This window comes from Uloborus diversus, chromosome 3, assembly GCF_026930045.1.
Source record: "Uloborus diversus isolate 005 chromosome 3, Udiv.v.3.1, whole genome shotgun sequence".
In the NCBI taxonomy this organism is placed as follows: Eukaryota; Metazoa; Arthropoda; class Arachnida; order Araneae; family Uloboridae; genus Uloborus; species Uloborus diversus.
The window spans coordinates 147,095,571-147,116,673 of record NC_072733.1 but is presented as its reverse complement, the minus strand read 5'-3'; positions in this window follow the sequence as shown (position 1 = coordinate 147,116,673).

Here is a 21,103-nt window from a genome sequence, read left to right as displayed (position 1 = left end):
GAATCTCGCAAGTTCCTATTCCAATCGCCAGGGGAAAAAGCGACTTTTCGCTCGTTTGCTTGCGAGCGAAATCTCGACTGCCCCAAAGCAGGTGAGATTATGCGATTTTTGTGATACAATTATGGAAGTTGGTTTTTCTGAAAGGTATTGGCTCGAGGAAAGCGAATTTGGATGTTGCCAATCCCAGAAATAGTTCAGAGAGCAAGGGGGGGGGGTAAAACTGCACGGGGGGGAGCAAGTGGTTTTCCATTCAATTTGTGATACAATTGCGGGAGTAAGTTTTCTGACAGGTGTTTATTGGCAGGAGGACAACGAATTAGGATTTTGCCAACGTCGAAAATGGTGCAGGGGGGGGGTCATAACTGTACCGGGGGGGAAATGGTTTTCTGTTCCATTTTCGGGAAGCAAAAACGGGAGTTAGTTTTTCTGAAAGGTATTGGTACGAGGAAAACGAATTAGGGTGTGACCAACCCCAAAAATGGTGGAGGAGGCAGATGGGGGGGGGGGGGGGTTATAACTGCAAACATAAAATAGGTATATATGCAACATTTCTCGCTTTACAGCAAGTTTTCAAAGCTTAAGAGGCTTAAACCAACCAATAACAACATTATAATGCGCAAACATCCGAATTAAATTGCAGACACGTGTTTCGGAGATATTAAGAGCTCCTTTTTCAATGTAAAAGATGTGAGTTTATGAATGAAAATGCATTCTCGGCCAAGGTTGATTATTTCCATTGATTTCATTTTCTTTTAACCAAATCCATCACTTAGGAAATAAGATGCAACCTGTAGTTTTAACAGTGAACGGTGTGTTAGCCCTCAAAGTTCAACACGAATACTATTTTTTTTACTTTCTTCCTTCCGGAAGCAACTTCTTAAAAGTTTAACCTACAGTTTACCTAACTTTGTTTCATTTTCAAACAGTCTGCGGTATTGGTTTATTCAGAATGAATTTGATTCTTTAGTATGCGAATAATGCTAAAAATTTAGTCAGAATGAAACGAGTATGAAAGATCTTTGGAATCGTGTTCGTGTTGCCATTTATTAACAATGGTACACAAAAGTTTACTGACTGGGTGTAGACGTTTGTGTTTCAAACAATCAAGTAAAAATATTAAGGTTGATTTCGAAATTTCTCGATCAGAAACAGATACTATCCAAATACGTTTTCCAAGCAAAACGCAGGAAGGGTGTTCCACAACACTTTTATTTCAAATAAATAAAAGAGGATAGAGACGTTACAGGGATGAAAATCTTCCGTGGATCAGCGATTTTGAGCTTTTTACTTCCGCGGTTTTCAGGTTTTGAAAACCAATTTTCAAAGACGACATATATCGGTCGCGTCATCGGTGAGACGACGTGAAACGATATAGGGAGATATCTGAACTGATGGCTAATCGATGACGATACGATGTCGTTTACGATACAAAAAGAAGGAATCGTCATAATGCCGCGTACATACGATATCGTCACAATACCGCGAAATCGATATAGGAAAATATCAGTGTTAAACAATAACGGTATAGTATCGTTTACGTCGTCGGTACCAGGGATGAAAATCTTCGACGGATTCGCGATTTTCCTTTTTTTCTGTATTTTTTCCATTTCCTGGCCGAGGGTTTTCAAGCGATCGAACTCCCCCCCCCCCCACCACGATTTTTGCTGACTCACGTATTCTTTCTAAGGTGGACTGAAGAGAGGAACTTAGTTTCCTGAATGGGGAGAGGAAAGACTTGAGATTGACGTAGCAGTCGTCAGCATTTACGCATTTTCGAAATCCGATTGCATCCACTTCCATAACACTCACTCATTTATGTCTGCTATGCCATCCTTTCACTCAGACCTTTACAACTTTTTGTAGACCATTATTTTCGGCCCTTCTTGTATTTTATTTTTTGCTGAAGACTGGGACGCTTAATTGTTTTGCCACGCCCATTTCAAAGTCACTTTCAAGCGATCGCGCGAATACCCCCCTCATCTCCCTTCTTCCCCGACCTTCCCATCAGGCTTTTTGCTGAGGCAATCGTTCTTTCTTGGCTAGAAAGAAGGAAGTAACTTGCTGTTGGTCGGGAAATGCTGGAGAGTGACGGTGCAATCGTTAGATGTAGCTTTTGAAATCCGATTGCATCCACTTCTTTAACACTCCCTCATTTTTATCTGCTATGCCATTCTACTGCTTAGACATTAATACCTTTCTGTAGACTATTATTTTCAACCCTTCTTATATATATATATATATATATATATATATATATATATATATAATTTTTTTTTCCCCTGAAGACTGCCACACCATTTCAAGTCAACATCATCTGTCAGATTTAGTTTTAATGTTTACCAGAGATATAATTCTTGAAGATTTTACTGAATTCTAATTTATTTTAATTGTATTGTGCTATTTTATTATGACATGCATGTAAATATAGGAAATTAAAGATGCATATACTCTCCAAGCATGTCATAGTGTTTAAAGCTGTTTTATTAATTTTAAAGTAATTATTTTTATGCTAATGCTTAAAATTACCATCAAAGCTCAGAAAGTTTTAGATTGGTTTTAGTTTTTTTTTTTTTTTAATTGATGTTTATACAATAGACCCAGCTGCTCTTCAAACTTCAAAATGCTTCTCAAAATCACCACAGGTGCTCCTCATATTGTTTCTCCAAGGTTAGACACACTGATAATGTCATTTTGTAATTATGGTGTGTAATGATTTAGCTTTTGTATTGACTGTTTAATTATATGGAAGTTTTATAGCATTTCACGTCACATTGTAAATTTTAATTTCACCTAATTTCTGGGCTGTGGGAAATTGAAAGTGATAAATAGAATTGAAATATTTGTTAAAATAAATTAATGCAAGCTTATTTTATTTATTAATATGCTAGCATTTCTACAAGTAAAAAAGAATCAAACAAATTTTTCTCATTAATATTTAAAAGACAGCGTAATGACAATACATATGTATAGTTTCGCGTAATATTTTTTTAAAAAACCCAAAATTTTAAGCCGCGCAATTTTTTCTCTTTTTTGACTTTGGGCTGTTTTCATCCCTGAAAGAAGTCAAGAAGTGGAGAAAGGGGGTTCCAGAAGGAAATTCCGAAACTTACATCACCAAAGGTAGTCTAAAATTACGTTTTTAGAATTTTAATTTTAATTATCTCTCAAAACATCTGCTTTCCTGCTGGAACTAAAAAAAGAACAATTTATAATTTAGTAGAAAACTTTTCACAAATATTTTGGAAAAAAAAAAGGATGTTCTCTTCAAGCAGAATTAGATCTATGAAGAACAACTTGGATCAGAGAACAAATAAATTAGTTGAAGAACTGCCTGGAACATCGCTCTTGATTTACTTGAAGTTTGTGACAAGGATATTGTCCGTTTTTCACGAGAAGGCACTTCGCCCCGTCTCCTTGAACGCAGAGTTCCATTTTATGCGAGGGTGATCGGTAAGCAATCCACGCGCTTCTAAATGAGACAACCCGACAGCCTTAACTTGGATGTGCATTTTAATGAGTAAAAAAGTCTCAGTGTCCTTTACATCACTTGTCTGTTGTCATTTTAGTTATTCTTACATTTTAAAAACTGCTTCTTTTACAACAAAATGCTATGATCTGGATATACCTTCTGCCGAAAACAGCGAAATAGAATCATCCGATACAACGTGACAAGGGAGGAGTCAAATGCCTTCTCGTAGACGCAGAGTTCCATTTTATGCGAGGGTGATCGGTAAGCAATCCACGCGCTTCTAAATGAGACAACCCGACAGCCTTAACTTGGATGTGCATTTTAATGAGTAAAAAAGTCTCAGTGTCCTTTACATCACTTGTCTGTTGTCATTTTAGTTATTCTTACATTTTAAAAACTGCTTCTTTTACAACAAAATGCTATGATCTGGATATACCTTCTGCCGAAAACAGCGAAATAGAATCATCCGATACAACGTGACAAGGGAGGAGTCAAATGCCTTCTCGTAGAAAACGAACAACAGTAAAATGTACTCTTCTGTTTTGATAAGTTTTGTTTAATACTACTGTCTGCTCTCAATAACTCAAAGTTCAAGGGACCGGCTAAAATTTTCGAGTTATGGGAAGTTTCCACTCGTCTCAAGAGTTTGTGACCCGATGAAAACTTCAAGGTAAAGAAATATTCGGGCTATAAGCTTCGAGTTCTCGATATTTGACTGTATAGTTAGTTACAATTAAGAAACTTTGTTGATTTAATATAAGTTTTCGGATACCACGTGACGAAGGAGGCATCAAGTGCCTTCTCATTAAAAAGGGACAATATATATAATTACAATTTTTTCCTTGCTTAAGATTTTTTTGTGCTCTACTCTACTTGCGACTCTGACTCGGTGAAGGTCGACTCCAACCAAAATATATTTTTCAGCTTTGTGTCAGTTGTTCATTCTTTAACCATACTTGTTTGCGAACAAGAATGGTTAAAGAATGAATGATTTTTTTTCTATTGCATACACATAGAGAAATGGATTATTTGTAGAAAATTATTGACAAAATCACACTTTCTCCTCAGAAAAAAATAGAATTTGTTTCTTTCGCTGTTTTAACTGCAGTCTCCCTTTCAATGTCTTTCTCAAGAATCAAAATCTATACTCGGCGGAAATTCAGACTTCATTTTCAAAAATCGCATGCATTGTGAAGAATTTAAAATTCAGCTAGCTCTCATGAAGTTAGGAAATCACAGATCTGGCACACTTAGAACTGGGACTAGTGTTTGATGAAAGAGACGCTGACTGGTGTCATTTCGACACTGGTTAAAAGTAAATGAGATATTCGAACAAAATACATGCAACTTTCCACCCCCAATCCCATTCATAAATATAGTTATAATTAATGAATTGGAATAAAATGACAGCAAGTTTATTGTGTGTGTGTGTGATATAATCATAATTATACATTGAAGAAAAAATACTTATTCAGAATTTTAAAAAAAAAACTACCTACAACATTTATATTCAGTACATATAATTTACATGTTTGGTGCACTTTCCCCCATGCTATTCTGTTACTGGAAGAACATATTTTAGTCTCCACATTTCCATTACATTTTTTTGCGCTTCGGTGGATTTTTATTGGAGTTCATGGGTTCATTCTTTTTTTTTTTTCTTTCAATACATTTGTTGATATATTCACCGCTCATTTTTTCAGGTAAACTTTGAATAAATGTCCGTCTGGGTATTTTCTTTCCTGTGATAGCTTTAAAAATAACCCAAACATTTATAGCAGCAAAATCTAAAATGTTGTACATTGCATATGCAGGCCATTTTCTTGAGCCAGCCGAATATTGCTTTGTCACTTGATCAACAATGTCTACACCATATTTCATTTGGTTATATAAAAAAAGAGGAGGTTTTAGGCGTCTTCTTTGAGTTGTTATCAATGGCAACGTTTGGAAGCATGGAACTTAAATTTCTCACATTTTTCTTCATATTGCATTGAGGTGCGTGTTGTGCCGGAATCCTTATTTTTAAACATTTGTGTTCAGTGTAACTCATTTTTTCCAGTTCTTACACTATTTGAAATCGTGTAATCTCTCTCTTTTTTTTTTTTTTTTTTTGGTTCATTACTTCGATTAAAATCGTTTTTAATTTTTCAAACTAGAATGAAACAAAACACTCACATGAAAGCTTCATAAATAATCTAAAGAGCTCTCAAAGACTGCAAGTGCATCAACTACCTCAGCAAAAGAAGAAAATCTCTAAGACTGGTGCAATTGATAAAACTTCACATTATCGCTCAAATGCAGGGCCCAATTAAACATGACCCAACTAAGGTAACCCTAGATCTAAGATAACCCAATTAAGATATTAGGGGCCCTAGACCATATGTTTTTTTTGGCCCGTGTGTAAGCACCTCTCACAATTTTAGCCATTGACGAAAAGTTTTAGCTATTGGTAAAAAAAATTAGCCTTTCGGGGGCCCCTAAAAAGTGGGGGCCCTAGGCCACGACCTAGTTGACCTATTCAGTAATGAGGCCCTGCTTATATGCATCACGTGTAAGCAGGTGTGATAAAATGAAATGTGCGCTACAGATACTGGTGACCTTTAATACTCTCATAGAACGACAGTTAACAAAATAATGGATATTGACTTACATTTACTGCATATGTGTGATGCAATTTTGTTTTATGCAAATTCTTGCTAATTACTTCAAAATAACAAATAAATTGTATTTTCATCAACCAATTTCCATGTTTGTATGTTGCTGAAATCCAGGGCCGCGCCTTTCCTATGTGCAAAGGTCGTGCGGCGCCCGATGGCGCCAGAGTAAAAAAGGCGCTGAACTCCACCAATCAAAAATGTTCCAAATAGTGGAAATCTCTCCAGCCAAAAATATAAAATTGAACATTTCATTATATCTAAATGAAGTTATACTGCTGACTGAAACGAATAATCCGTATCACTTTCTATCTAAAAGGAAAAATTATTGCCTTATTGTGTCTAAATAGGCTATTCAAAAGTGCAATATTTTACACTCAAAGCACGTGATGCTAATTAGTGCTTACATTAGCATTTTCCCTCCTAATAATGTGGAGCCGTGAATACCATTTTGGTAATGTATATGCACGAGATTGATCATACGAGGCGCAAGAAATTTGCTATTCCTCATTTTAGTTCTTGCGGTGAAAATGTCTTTTTCTCATTTTAAACTATTGTTAGTGATAATTCAACTGTTTCATGTTATCATACATTAAAAAATACTGTACGCCCATTTACATTTTTCTTGTGCGTAATATTCATATATTTTAGACAACAAATAAGGCTAACTTTTAAGTTCCAAAAAGCAACGACTTGTTTTAGATATTAAAATCAAAACCTTTTTAACGATTCCGTATTTTACAATTTTTGGTTTTACCAGAAAAGATTTTAGTTTTAGATTTTAAGGTGAAATACCCTCTGTACTTCAACTTAGTATATAATCAGTATTCTGTTGCCACGTTTTGGCAAGCATAAAAGAAGTTCGATCAATTACACTATGTGGCAAAAAAAAAAAAAAAAAAAAAAAAAAACCTTCAAAATGGTTCAGACGTAACTTTTGCTGATTCTTATGTAAAATGACCCCCTGAATCCAAATATGACAACCAATTTCCAACATCACGACCCACTTTTTGGAAATGGTGCCCCGCATTTTTTTTTTTTTTTTTTGTTTGTTTGATTTTGGCTCATAGAAGTGGGCACTATTGATTTTACGCCTAAAAATAAGTGAAAACATTGTAAAACAAAAAACAAACCGCTAGGAAGAAAGATCGGTTTTGATGATTTTTGGAAGATTTTAGAGAGGAATTCCCTATGAGTCCCGACTTGGTCTAAATGTTCATGCTTTTGAATTTGATCCTTTACAGGTCTTTAGAAGAGTGTTAATGGCTAATATAATGTTCTCTTCCCCTCCAAATAAAAATAATAGTATGAAACTGTCGATAACTAAAAAAATTTGGGGGGAGGGCACCATTTTCAAAACGTGGGACGTGATGGGGGAAAATGGTGATCATTTTTGGAAGGTTTCGAATCAGCAATAACTATGTCAGAAGAATTTTGCAGATATGTTTTTGCCACGCAGGGGTTATTCACCAATTACAGCGCCGTTAACTTAGATATTTAGAATATTTTCTTTTTCCAAAACACTTTACCATATCAGAGGAGCTACTGAACTCGAAATAACTTAGAGATACTAAATAATGCACTGTAATAAAATATTAAATATTTGCACCTTTTTTTTTAATACTAGGGAGCTCCGCTCCCTGCTCGTTGACGCTCACCAACCCCCGAAGATAGCTTCGCAATCCTACTTAATTCGCAGAGATTTATATCGTCAATTAAAAAGAAACATATTAAAAAGGCATAATGAGTTTCCTTTGGAACTAAAAGCACCCCTTCTCCGGGTTTCAAAATAACGTGTACCAACTTGCAGATCCGTAACGGCTAAGGGGCTCCTGAGCACTGCAAAACTGCAGTTTTGTACGTTTGAAAAGTCGCTTTCATATTCACGTTTGAAAAGTCGCTTTCATATTCGTGGTTTCTAGTAATATATTTTGCTCTTCAGCTCGGGGCTTGAATTTATTTGAGCCTAACAAACGAATCTAAAAGACGTAACTATGGCAACGCTAAACAAAAAAATCAATAATTTGACTGGAGATGAGATTTTTCGAACTTGATTAAAACGACTTGTAACTGTTTTTCCTTTGGAGATAGAAGCTTAGTTTTTCGACCATAAGTCAGTTATGGTCAATCTTTCGTAAAAGTTAGATTTGGGTTTAAAAAGTCGCTTTTTTCAGTGGAGTTAAAAAGAAGACTGTGGGACAATTCCTTCCCTTTTTACTGTCAGATTTAATGAAGAAAGTAGTGCCTAAATTTCAGCTAAGCCTACAAAAATGCGTGTTAAAAGCGCAAATAACTTTCACCGTAGTTAGAGCATTGAAACAAATTGCGTAGAACGCGAAAAATTCCACCCTTTCCAACGATATATAATACTAATATATGCAAGTAATTTTCACCCCTTTAATAGGCAATTTACGCGAAATTTGAGCTTAAAAACTTAATTACAAAAAAAAAAAAAAAAAAAAAACAATTCAAAATTTAAAAATAGAACTCCAAGTGTAAACCACCGGGGCTCGAAGTAAGTTTGTACAAAATTCAAGGCTGTAGGTGCTATGGGGTCTCTTAGATGCAGGCCCGCCACAGACTTCTTTTCAGAATTTCTTTGATCTTACTTTTTTTTTTTAAATATAAAGAGAAATTCAATGCCAATCGTATTTTTTCCGAATTAATTTGTCTGCTAAGCCTCACTCCAGGTGTTAAATACACTCCTGTTTGTGAAAATTGCAACACCACGAAGGACTTACGCGAGAGAGCTGAAAATTGCAGGAAATGTAAAGTAGGGCATGATATGCAAATAATTAGAATTGCTGCGCATGCGTATGCTGAGCAGCGCCCTCTGAACGGCGGATCAAACCGAATATAAATAGACGGCTGTAGCGAGGTGTGTATGATTATAGGTGGTTATATGCTAGAGTAAACGTTAACTGAATCTTTACTATGCCTCTTCAACGAAACAAAGCGAAATTTGAGCAAATTTCGGAGTTAGAATGGGGCAGAATCGTCGGCCTTCGTGAAGCTGGATTGTCTTATCGTGCAGTAGCCGCTCGTGTGCAGCGTAACAGCAGCACAATCATGCGTGTTTGGAAGCAGCGGACGGACGAAGGTTGGACAGCTCGGAAATCCGGGAGTGGACCTCGAAATGTGGCGTCAGCTCGTGATGACAGACACCTGGTGCATATGGCGCTGACGGACCGTACAGCTTCTTCTAGACAATTGGTAGCTCAGTGGTCAACGACTACAGGTGTTTCATTGTGTTCTTCATCAATTCGAAGACATCTGCTGTAGCGTGGGCTGCGCGCAAGGATTCCTTTATATAGGATTCCTCTCACGCAAAACCATCACCGCCAGCGGTTACAATGGGCCAATGTGCATAGGAGCTGGCGTGCTGATTGGCAGCAGGTCGTCTTTTCTGACGAATCCTGCTTCAATTTGTGGCACCATGATGGTCGAATTCGTGTCAGGCGCTATGCCGGTGAACGGCACATTCCGGAGTGCATTATTGAACGCCACAGTGAACGAACACCCGGAGTTATCTTCTGGGATGCCATAGCATATCATGGACGATCACAATTGCTACGAATTGTGAGCATTTTGAACAGTACCCGATACATAAATGAAGTTTTACAACCCCAAGCTATTCCTTTCCTGCAAGGATTGCCAGGGGCTGTATTCCAGCAGGAGAATGCCCGTCCACATGTCGCCAGGACTGTCCTATCCTACCTTGATTCGCAGCAGGTACTGCTTCTTCCTTAGCCTGCATATTCCCCGGATATGTCACCGATTGAACATGTGAGGGGTTTCGTTGGGCGGCGTCTCGCTCGTGATCCTCGTCCTGTTACTTCGACAGACGAACAACAAAAACACACATATGCACATACAAAAAAATGGAATACTCAGGCAGATATTCAAACTTTGTTTCACTCCATGCCGAAACGTGTAGCAGCTCTTATTGCGGTGCGTGGTGGCCACACAAAATACTAATTTCTATCTGATTTTATTGTTTGTTTGGTTTGAAAATGTAATCATTTATTTGTATCATTACCACTCAACTGTGTATTAAATTTCATTCAACTATGATGCTTCCTTCATGGTGTTGCAATTTTTACAAACAGGTGTGTATGACTGAATTAAAATGAAATGAGTTATCAAGGAGCAAAAATTCTTACTGTGAAATAATGATTGTTGAGACGATTTGTTTTTTTTTTTTTTTTTTCATTTTAAAATTTTTATTTATTTTTATTTTTATTTATTTATTTATTTTTTTTTTTTATTTTTTATTTTTTGCATTAACCAAGATAAACTGAAAATTTCAACGAAATTGGTCCGGTAGTTTCCGAGTTTGCCCCGGACATACAAATCAGAAGTTTGTGCTATATTTATATAAAGATAGCCCATTTTCACTTTTTCTTTTGTCTTGAAAATTGCAAGAAAATTCATGTTTTACACGCAAAGTAATATTTACACAAGTAAAAGTTTTATTTTTTTCAGTCATAAGCATTTTGTAATTTTCTTTCGAACAACCTACTACTCTTTTCATCCGACGTATGTGCAAGGTAAAGTAAAAAAAAAAACGTAGGTAGTTTTAAATTTAATTTAAAATTGAAAAAAGTAGTAATTTAGTCACCAATTAAATAAAGTTGTCTATTTACCAGAAAACAAAATGATCTTTATGTGTATGCAATTTTATTGCAGCTAATTTCTTTCGTTGCATTCTAAACTGGATAAGAGACATTTCTTTGCAGTTTTAGATTTTTTCCTCTTTTTATCATTTCAGACTTCGGATGAAATGTATCTTTCGTGTATTCAATTAAAAATGTTTTCTGCTTTAGTTTTTTGTTTTCGTTCTTTTTTAATTTTTAAGTTTTATTGTTTTTTAAAAAAATCTTTTTAATTGAAAAGTTGAGCTTTTTATTGTGTTTTCATTCGTGGAGACTAGTCCTGTAAGACCGAAATTTTCTCAATAAGTGATAAACTCCAAAAAAAATTTGCCATGTGTGTCGCCTAAAATTTTCCCCTGGTACCAGAGATTTAAAAATTTTGTCGGACTGTATGCATGTTTATATATCAAGATTTTTCTTCTACGGTTTTCTATTTTGGCTCTAAAATGCTTCAACGCTTATTTGATTTCTGTATTCGAAACATTTGAAAAAGAGAAATTAGGATTCCGTAGAGAGCTTAAGATACAGTTCAATTAATATTTTAAGGCTTCATCGGATGCGCTGTTTCAAAGCAAAATAAAAGTTAGTTCGAAATAATTGAAACTGAAGGTTAAATCAAAGTCTTAACAGCGCCTTTTTTATATCTGACAAAGTAAAATTTCAAAAGTAAATAGAATAAAATTTAAAATTTAACTTAAACTTCTAAATCTCGAAATTTATTTGGATACGAATGTATTTTTCAAACTGTTTTGGAGTGACTCTTTTGTACTTTAATAAATACGTAATGTCTTTTTTTGTAGTAATATAGTAAAACAACTTTTATGAAATGTTTATAGACACTATGGCAAGATTTAATCACGCTTAAGTTCGTGCTTTTAAAATAATTAAATCAATGGTTTTTCTTCATTAACGTTTCTTATTTAAAAAAGAAACTTACGTGTCGCATAAAATATTGTAATCCTGTTAGAGGGTTGTAGGTTTCTCATACACCAAAAGCAAGAAAATATTGTAACGGATTCCGGCGCGACTTCCACTTTCTTGAAATGAAGACACAGTTCTTGATAAAAACACAGGAGCTTTATTTACACTATGTACAGGAGAAATCGTTAACAACTGCTAAATTAATCATCAGCAATTAAGCAAATATCACTCAACACCGTAAACTTAACGGTTACACACGTATTTACTTCCAAATACGAAAACAACACAGCGAAATGCCTCGCTATAAACAGAGCAAATACGCTCTCCGTTCGAAATCTCAATCGAAACTCCCTTTTTATCCATCGCTAACGGCTTATATACACACCGAAAAGAAATCTCTCAAATATTCCAAACGCTTCTAGAAAATAGTAGACCGTTATCAAATTTTATCATTGAACAAAAAAAAAGAAATAGGGGGGGTCGTATACTTTAGCCATATGAAAAGGGGTTGTATATTCATTACGGGAAACTATTTACAGGTTACGTTTCTACAATAATTACTATTTACAGGATTTGTAACATTGCCCCCTTCCTAAGGACTGCACGTCCCGGGCAGTACAATCCCCAGAAAGGGTGCCAAGCTTCTATCACAAGTTTACAAATATACATATTAACTAATAACTAACAGATACAGAAAACACAATAATAACAAGAAATATTACTAAACATTAAAAGCAAAAAAATATCTACAACTTTTATGTTATCAACCATAGTTGTTTACGCAATACTCATGAACTATGGCCATAGTATGGGGCTAACCGATCATAATGTACAACCCTCGGTTTTGCATTAGGTGATTTTTGGATCCTCACTACGACGTCATTCAGTCTGTCAAGGACTTAGTAGGGTCCATCCCAATGCGACTGCAATTTGGGTGATAGACCTTTCCGTCGGATGGGATTCCATAACCAAAACTTGTCGCCTTCGTTGAATTCATGTCCAGTAGACCTTGTGTCGTATCGGGTCTTCATCTTCTCCGCCGCGATGTTGATTCGCTCTCGTGCGAAGTTATGAACGTCTTCCAACCGGGCCTGGAGATCCTGGATGTACTACTCCTCAGGCGATGCAGGCGCATCCGGAGGACGACAGAAGACGAGATCACAAGGTAGCCGAAGCTCTCGTCCGAAGAGCATCTGAGATGGGGCAAATCCGGTAGTCTCGTGGACAGCACTGCGGTAGGCCAGCAGGAACAAAGGTAGCTTCTTGTCCCAATCCTGTTGATTTCTGGAGACTATAAGTGAGAGATTATTCAGAATTGTGCGGTTAAATCTCTCCACCATGCCGTCCGATTGTGGGTGTAGTGGTGTTGTCCTAGTTTTCTCAATTCCGAAAATTTGACATAGGCCCTTAAACACAGCAGAGATGAAATTCCTCCCTTGATCGGAATGAATCTGCAAAGGTGTTCCGTATCTCGAGATCCAATGTTGGACTAGAGTCTCTGCTACGGTGGTAGCCTCTTGATCTGGAATAGGATATGCTTCCGGCCATTTGGTGAAGTAATAGATGGAAACAAGAATGTATTTGTTCCCATCAGCAGTTCTTGGTAGAGGACCCAGGATGTCGATCCCAATTCGTTCGAAAGGAGCTCCAACGTTGTACAGATGCAGCTTCCCTCTGCTTCTCTTCTTCGGTCCTTTACGAGCAGCACAGGCGTCACAAGAATGGCACCACTTCTCCACGTCATCCTTCGCCTTGCTCCAGAAGAAGCGCTCCCGAACTTTATTGAGGGTTTTCAAGACACCAAAATGTCCTCCAGTCGCACTACTATGTATTTCTTTCAGAACATCTGAAATCCTTGATCGGGGAAGTAGTAACTGCCACCTAGATGTTTTGCCGTCGTCAGATTCCCATTTTCGGTGTAGCACGCCGTTCCGTAAATGGAGCGAGTTCCATAAAGCCCAGTATCTTTTTGTTGCAGGACTCAAGATGGAAACGTCCTGCCAGCTAGGTCGCCGACTGTCACTTTCCATGAACTCCAAAATTGGTTTTATGTCGGGGTCTTCAAGTTGATCTTTTCGAACTTGGTCGTCACTCCATGGATCAGGTTCTGATGATACTGGAGTTACTGTCACCTGATAGGCGGTAGGGCTAGTCGTTCCATACTGTTTCTCGATTCGGGAACAATAGTGGCAGTTCTCAGGACAGGGTCTCCTTGATAAAGCGTCTGCATTACCGTGAGACAACCCTTTTCGGTGCTTGATCTCCATATCATATTCTTGGAGCCGCTGTATCCACCTGGTTATCTGGCCTTCTGGATTCTTGAAGTTCAAAAGCCAAATTAACGAGGCATGATCTGTCCGAAGCAGAAACTTTCGGCCGTAGAGGTAATGATGGAAGTGTTCTACAGCTTTCACTATGGCCAGTAACTCCTTTCTGGTGACGCAGTAATTTCGCTCCGACTTTGATAAGCATTTGCTTCAGTAAGCGATGACATGTTCATTGCCGTCAATTTCTTGGGATAAAACAGCTCCGATGCCCTCGTGGCTCGCATCAGTGTCCAGGATGAAGGATTTTTCAGACTGAGGATAGGCGTTGATGTTAAAGCCTCCTTCAGTCGTAGAAATGCATCTTCGCATTCTTTGGACCTTCAAACTTTTGCTTGCTCTCCGTCAGCTTATGCAAAGGTCGTGCAATGTTGGAAAAACCCTTCACAGACTTCCTGTAGTACGTGCATAGCCCCAGGAAACTTCGCAGCTGATGGATGTTTTCGGGACGACTCCAACTCTTGACCGCAGATACCTTTTCTGGATCGGTTTGTACACCTTCAGAAGAGATGATGTGACCAAGGTAGTTCACTTGCCGGCGGAACAAATTTAATTTGGAAGGGCTTAACTTCAGATTAGCTTCCTTAAGCTTTTGCAGCACCTTTCTAAGATTTGTCAGATGTTCTTCGAAACTGCGTCCCACGATGATGATATCGGCTAAGTAGACCAGACAGGATTCGTAAGAAAGTCCTCTTAACACTGTCTCCATAAGACGCTCGAACGTAGCTGGTGCATTGCAGAGGCCGGAGGGCATCACTTTAAATTGCCATAAGCCTTGTCCAGTTGTAAACGCTGTCTTCTCTCGGTCATCAGGGTGTATCTCAACCTGCCAGTAGCCGCTCTTCAAGTCCAGGGTCGAAAACCACTTGTGTCCGGAAAGAGTGTCCAAGGTGTCGTCTATCTGTGGAAGAGGGTAACTGTCTTTCTTGGTGATTTCATTCAGCCGTCGGTAATCGACACAAAATCTGGTGGAGCCATCTTTCTTTCGGACCAAGACGATGGGAGAGGCCCAAGGACTGGACGAGGGTTCGATGACATCATTCTCCTGCATCTTTTTCAGGAGGGTCTCAACCTCTTCCTTCTTGGCGAACGGTAGTCGTCTTGGATGCTGTTTAATAGGGGGGTGTTCTCCAGTGTAAATCCTGTGCTGCGTTAAGTTCGTACGGCCAACATCCTCCAATGTAGATGAAAACAGATGCTTGAAATCGTCCACCAACTGTTCCGCAGCAGTTCTTTGATCTTTCGATAATGGCGCACTCCCAATTAACTTCGATGTCAAGGACTCAGAAGACACAGTCTCGGGGGAATTGATTTTTCTAATGTTGCAGTTTACTGGAGTACAAGTTGCTAACACTTCACCTTTCCGGATATTCCTTGGCCTTTCTCTCACGTTGGCGACTCTCACAGGAATTACATCCTTAGAAAGGTCCACAAGCGTAGATGCTACCAGCACTCCTTTTAGGCTATTGCTTAGGTTAGGGTATTCAATGAGTCCAAATCGAAAACTATTGGTTTCTTCAATGGAGCCAGGTATTAATGATTCTGACCTTGAGGGAATCGATAAATCTGTTTGGGCTATTATTTGATGAGTGGATTTTACATCACTTTCTGCAGGGAAAACGGCTATGTCTTCTCTCATCGAGTGCAGCTCATTAGTCTTGAAGTCGAGAGTGAAGTCATATTTCTTCAAAAAGTCCAATCCGAGAATGAAGGGGTCCGTGATATTAGCGACGAATGCCGTATGATGGTAGGTGGCATTCCCAAACACTATTTCCAAGTCCACTTTACCGTCAATCTCGATTTTGTCACCTGTCACAGTCTGGAGACTTACGCGTAGCGATGTCCACAGCAGTTTCAATCCAAATTCACGAGCCATATCTGTCCTAATGATTGCCACATTGGCTCCAGTGTCGACAATCAGTCTGCAGGGGTTCCCATTTACATGTGCGTAAATGAAAAGTCCATCAATGCCACTACTAGAAGAGGAAATCTGCAGAGCTCTGGTGGTGGTGATTTCCTTCCCTCGCGTAGCTTAGCAAGCCAGACAACTCCTTCGCAGGTGTCCTTCACTACGCATTTCCAGCACTTCTGCTCTTGTTTCTTTTGGGCTGTTATGCTGCTCAGATGTCTTGCCAAGTCACCGAGTTGTCTCTCAAGTTCAGCGAGGTAGGACGACCTGGAATCAGACTCATCAGCTTCCTGAGTCCGGATTAGATGGCGATCCACACGGGTTGCTTCTTGGGCGGCCTCGTATCTCATCGCATACACAACAGCAGAATTCAGGTCTTTGACATCCGCCATCCGTAGAGCTTTCTGGAATTCCGGATCTCGAACCCCGTCGGTGTAGTAGTTGAGTGCCAGGTTGTCTCGAACATCCGCAGGGCAGTCGCAAAAAGCAAGATGAGACAGTCTCTCGATGTCCGCCGCAAGCTCTTGCAGGGTTTCCCCGGTTTTCTGGAAACGCGACTTCAACTGGAGTCGGCCGAAATCTTTCTGGCACTTCTCACCGAAGCGAAGCTCCAACGCAGATGTGAGGGCGGCGAAATCCAGGCGCTGGCTGTCCGGAAGGGTCTGAAGAATGTCCGCTGCGTCACCTCTCAAGGATGCTGCAAGATGGCAGGCCTTGGTAGCAGAGTCCCATCCGTTCGCTTCCGCCACTATCATGAATTGGGTCTTGTACACCTGCCACGAACTTTTCCCATCAAATGTGGCAAGTTTAATGGACGGTCGAGCAACCGATGTGGGAGCGCCAAACTGTACAGAGCTGCTTTCCGCGGTCGCCATTCTCCTTTCCACGTCCTTAAAGATCTCTTCTTAAGTAGATGAAATCTTCTATCTTCTTCTTCAAATTTATTTTCTACAGCATTGAATCGGCTTTCAACGGTATCAAATTTTTCTTCAATAGCATCAACTCGATGCTCTATGTCATTAAATTTATTTTCCATCACAGTCTTTACCGAAATAAGGTCGTTTTTAATTTCCTCTTGGTTAGACGCTAAGTCCTTTTTCAGCACCGTTAAATCGCTTTTTAACTGGTCTTGATTTGCCAACATACTTGCAGTCAGATCACTTTTTAATTGTTCTTGATTAGCCGCCATATCATTTTTCAATTGTTCTTGATTAGCCGCCATATCACTCTTCACAGAGGTGATTGCGTCAAGAAGTTGTTTTAATTAATCACCATAAAAACAAAGTCTATAAATTCAAAGTCTTTATGAAAAAATGTCCAAAGTCACACTTACTCCAAGAAAGTCCAGAAGTAGCCCCACGTTGGGCGCCAATTGTAACGGACTCCGGCGCGACTTCCACTTTCTTGAAATGAAGACACAGTTCTTGATAAAAACACAGGAGCTTTATTTACACTATGTACAGGAGAAATCGTTAACAACTGCTAAATTAATCATCAGCAATTAAGCAAATATCACTCAACACCGTAAACTTAACGGTTACACACGTATTTACTTCCAAATACGAAAACAACACAGCGAAATGCCTCGCTATAAACAGAGCAAATACGCTCTCCGTTCGAAATCTCAATCGAAACTCCCTTTTTATCCATCGCTAAAGGCTTATATACACACCGAAAAGAAATCTCTCAAATATTCCAAACGCTTCTAGGAAATAGTAGACCGTTATCAAATTTTATCAATGAACAAAAAAAAGAAATAGGGGGTCGTATACTTTAGCCATATGAAAAGGGGTTGTACATTCATTAAGGGAAACTATTTACAGGTTACGTTACTACAATAATTACTATTTACAGGATTTGTAACAATATGTAATACATAAAACTGATGCAAATATAACTTAAACTAATTAAAATTAGCTCACGTTAATAGCTCAGCATGTTAATAAATAACATTATAAAATCTCATATATTTTCAAAAAAGAAAGAATGAAAGAAAAAAACAAAAAGAAATTAAAAACTATAAAAATTGTAAAATAAACAATTTATTCATGAAAATAGTTAAATAACGTAATAAGGTTTTTTTTTAAATTATTATTGCTATTATTGCTGTTGTTATTATTTTTCTCAGAAACATTTTTAACGTCTCTAAGCGTATTTCACACATTGAAAATTGGAAAACATGCCGCCAAAATTTAGTCAAGGGTAGTTTTACGTTTTGTAGTTTAAATAAAACTTTAGCATCGCGAAAAAGATGAAGGGGGAGAGCAATTAGAATTCATAAAGTATTGCATTTGAATATATAGCTATTTTTGAAGTACAAAATGTCAATATTTATAATAGTTGAAAATGAAAATAGTAAGCATGTTTTTCTCCTGGCATCTTCCATTCCATTCACTGAAAATTAGTTTTTTTTTCCTAGAATTAATCACAATTATGCAAATTACTGTATTCGTTTACTTCACTCCTCAAAAGTGAATTTCACTTCACTAAAAATGTCAAGGCTTATTTTCACGTCTTGAAAATAGCCCTAGCAATGTAATCTGATTATTAGAAAAATATATATTATCATTTATTATTATTTTGTTTTGAAATTTATCTTTATTTGTTCAACATGCTATTGATTTTTCCGATGTTTTTTTCTAAAAACTTATATTAGCGTAGCGTGTTTACATAAAAGTGTATCGCTGCGAAAGTAGGCATCTTTAACTTGGCTTCAACGTAGTCATGCTGAAATATTCTTTTAAAAAATGATAAATTAACGTATGTGAGTGAAGAAAAACTACTAACAATAATCAGTAAATGTCAACATTTGCTCCCATTGAAAAAAAAATTCCTATCATTTATCTTCGCAAAATGTTTTTCACATTTTATCAATTTGTTTTTCATCGCTTAATTAATTTCTTTAATAGTATTTTTTAAACCACAGAAAGAACCCACTGCTGAAATCAGCGTTCTTCGCTTTCCCCTTAGTTGCAATTTGCTTTAATCTATCGCTCCTCTTTTATATTATCGACATATGACGTCATAGCAGAATGCTACAGGTTGAGTCCAGGCCCTCTGTCGGCGAGCGGATAAATGCCAATCATCTGAATGAACGGAGTGAACTGCAATCCCCGCATCCGCTGGATCACAGGAAAAAATTACAATCGCCGCGTCTGTCACCGAAGCTCTATGGATGACTGGGAAAAAAGCTTTCTTTTGTTCCGGTTTCGGGCGTGCAACGAACGCTGATGTCGGAGTTGTTCGTTGTCGTTGAAACCTGAACAGGATGGATAAAATTCATCACATACATCCTAGTTCTCCGTGGAGGGTGCACCAAATCCGCAGGTGAGCACGTTTCACCATTTACGAATCGATACTAATTTAGAAGACCCGACTGTTGGTGACAAACAGGCTTGAACGTACAAATCCGGTTTCCTCAGAGAAAACTAGTAAATCTGTATGTAGCTAAAGATAAGCTGTTTGTCTCAACATGTTGAAGCTGTGGTAAATACCTTGGTGGTTTACTATAGCTATTTTTTTTCTTTCTTTTTTATCCGATCATCAAATGTCTTGATGTATTAGAAGAAAGTATGGATTTTCTTTGCTTTGTTATTTTGCTATAAATCATTAATACTAAAATGCATGTAAGATGTACTGTGCATTTAAAAAGGAGTTTTATAAGAAATAATTTAATGTGATAAATTATTTTTTGTCGCATTTTGAAATATCAATTTACAAGTTGATATTTAAAAATATCAACTGAGTGTTTGCAACAAATAAGCACTTTTTTTTTGAAAATGTATGGTTCAATTTAATGACTAGATATCAGTTTAGTTTTCATATTTAACTCTTGCATATCTGTGAATTATCGTAGAATAACTTGAAAAATGAAAATATTTTCTTTAATGCCCTTTATTATGCATATTAAAGTTGCATTTCTCCATAAGAATACCAATATTAATTTTCATTAATTATTACTGCTACTGTAATGTTGAAATCCTTATTTTCATGCTTGAAAATATACTTTGCTCTATGAAATATTAAACGTTATTTTCTTTTAATATGATATCGATTGATAGCTTTTTTATGTATTAAATCAAATAGTTTAGTAATACTTTAGCGGAAAACATAGTTAAATATCAACTGCTCTTTAACAGATGCATAAAGTTTTTTTGAATCATACGTTCAGAAGCAAAAACTTTGAAGTCTTAAAAATACAGAAATTACATAATTTTTAATTACATAATTTCTCTTTTCCATAATGAAAATGTCTACGTTCTAAAATTCGAATTCCTTACATATTCATATTACGTACATTTTATGTAGCTTACACAAAAGAAATCTGAAAGGCAAAATGTTTCACAAATTATTTTTCAAAACATACATTTGGTATTGCATTTTGCTGAACATTTCTCCTCGTGCAAAAAGGAACGAGAGTAAAATGATAGATAAATACATTTTTATATATAAATATAAATATATAATAATAAGAAAAAAAAAGTTTTTAAAACTTGGTTTGGAACTCTTGCATAGACGGCTCGTACTGCGAAAAGGAGGGGGGGGGGGAGAGGAGCAACTGCCCCCTCACTTCCAAATATAAAGGGGCCTCTTTGCCCCCTCACTTTTCAAGTTAAAGATTCATAATGGATTGAGAAATGATTTTTTATATTGTGGAAGGATTTATTTCACGAAACTAAAACCTGAAAATGTCAAATAAATGAACTTTTCCCATCCTTTTTTTTCATAAGAATGGAACTTAAAAATGAAAGGGAAAAGCCTACGATTGTCATCTGTCCTAATTTTAGATGTCATATTTCACATTTTTAGAAGTTATTAATTCAGGAATATTAAGTGCCAGTAATGTAGCCAAATTTAACGAGAAAAAAAAATCAGCTTCATCAGTTAGCTTCAAAAAATCAGCTAACGAAAAAAAAACAGCCCTAACTACACTTCTTTTGACCCTCCACTTTTTTTGGTGCGCCAGCCGCCAACGTGTAGTTGTTATTTAAGTTGTGATTTGATAGATTTCAAATAGTATTTTAAAATTCGTTCTTTCCTCATTAAGTAACTATTACGGCATTTTCCCCGAAATACGAAAGGTAAATAGTATTTCCCCCTATCTTTTATAGTAGGGCGCTGTGCCCTGCCCCTTTTAGTTAAATATTTGATGTGCCCCCCCCCCCCCTCCC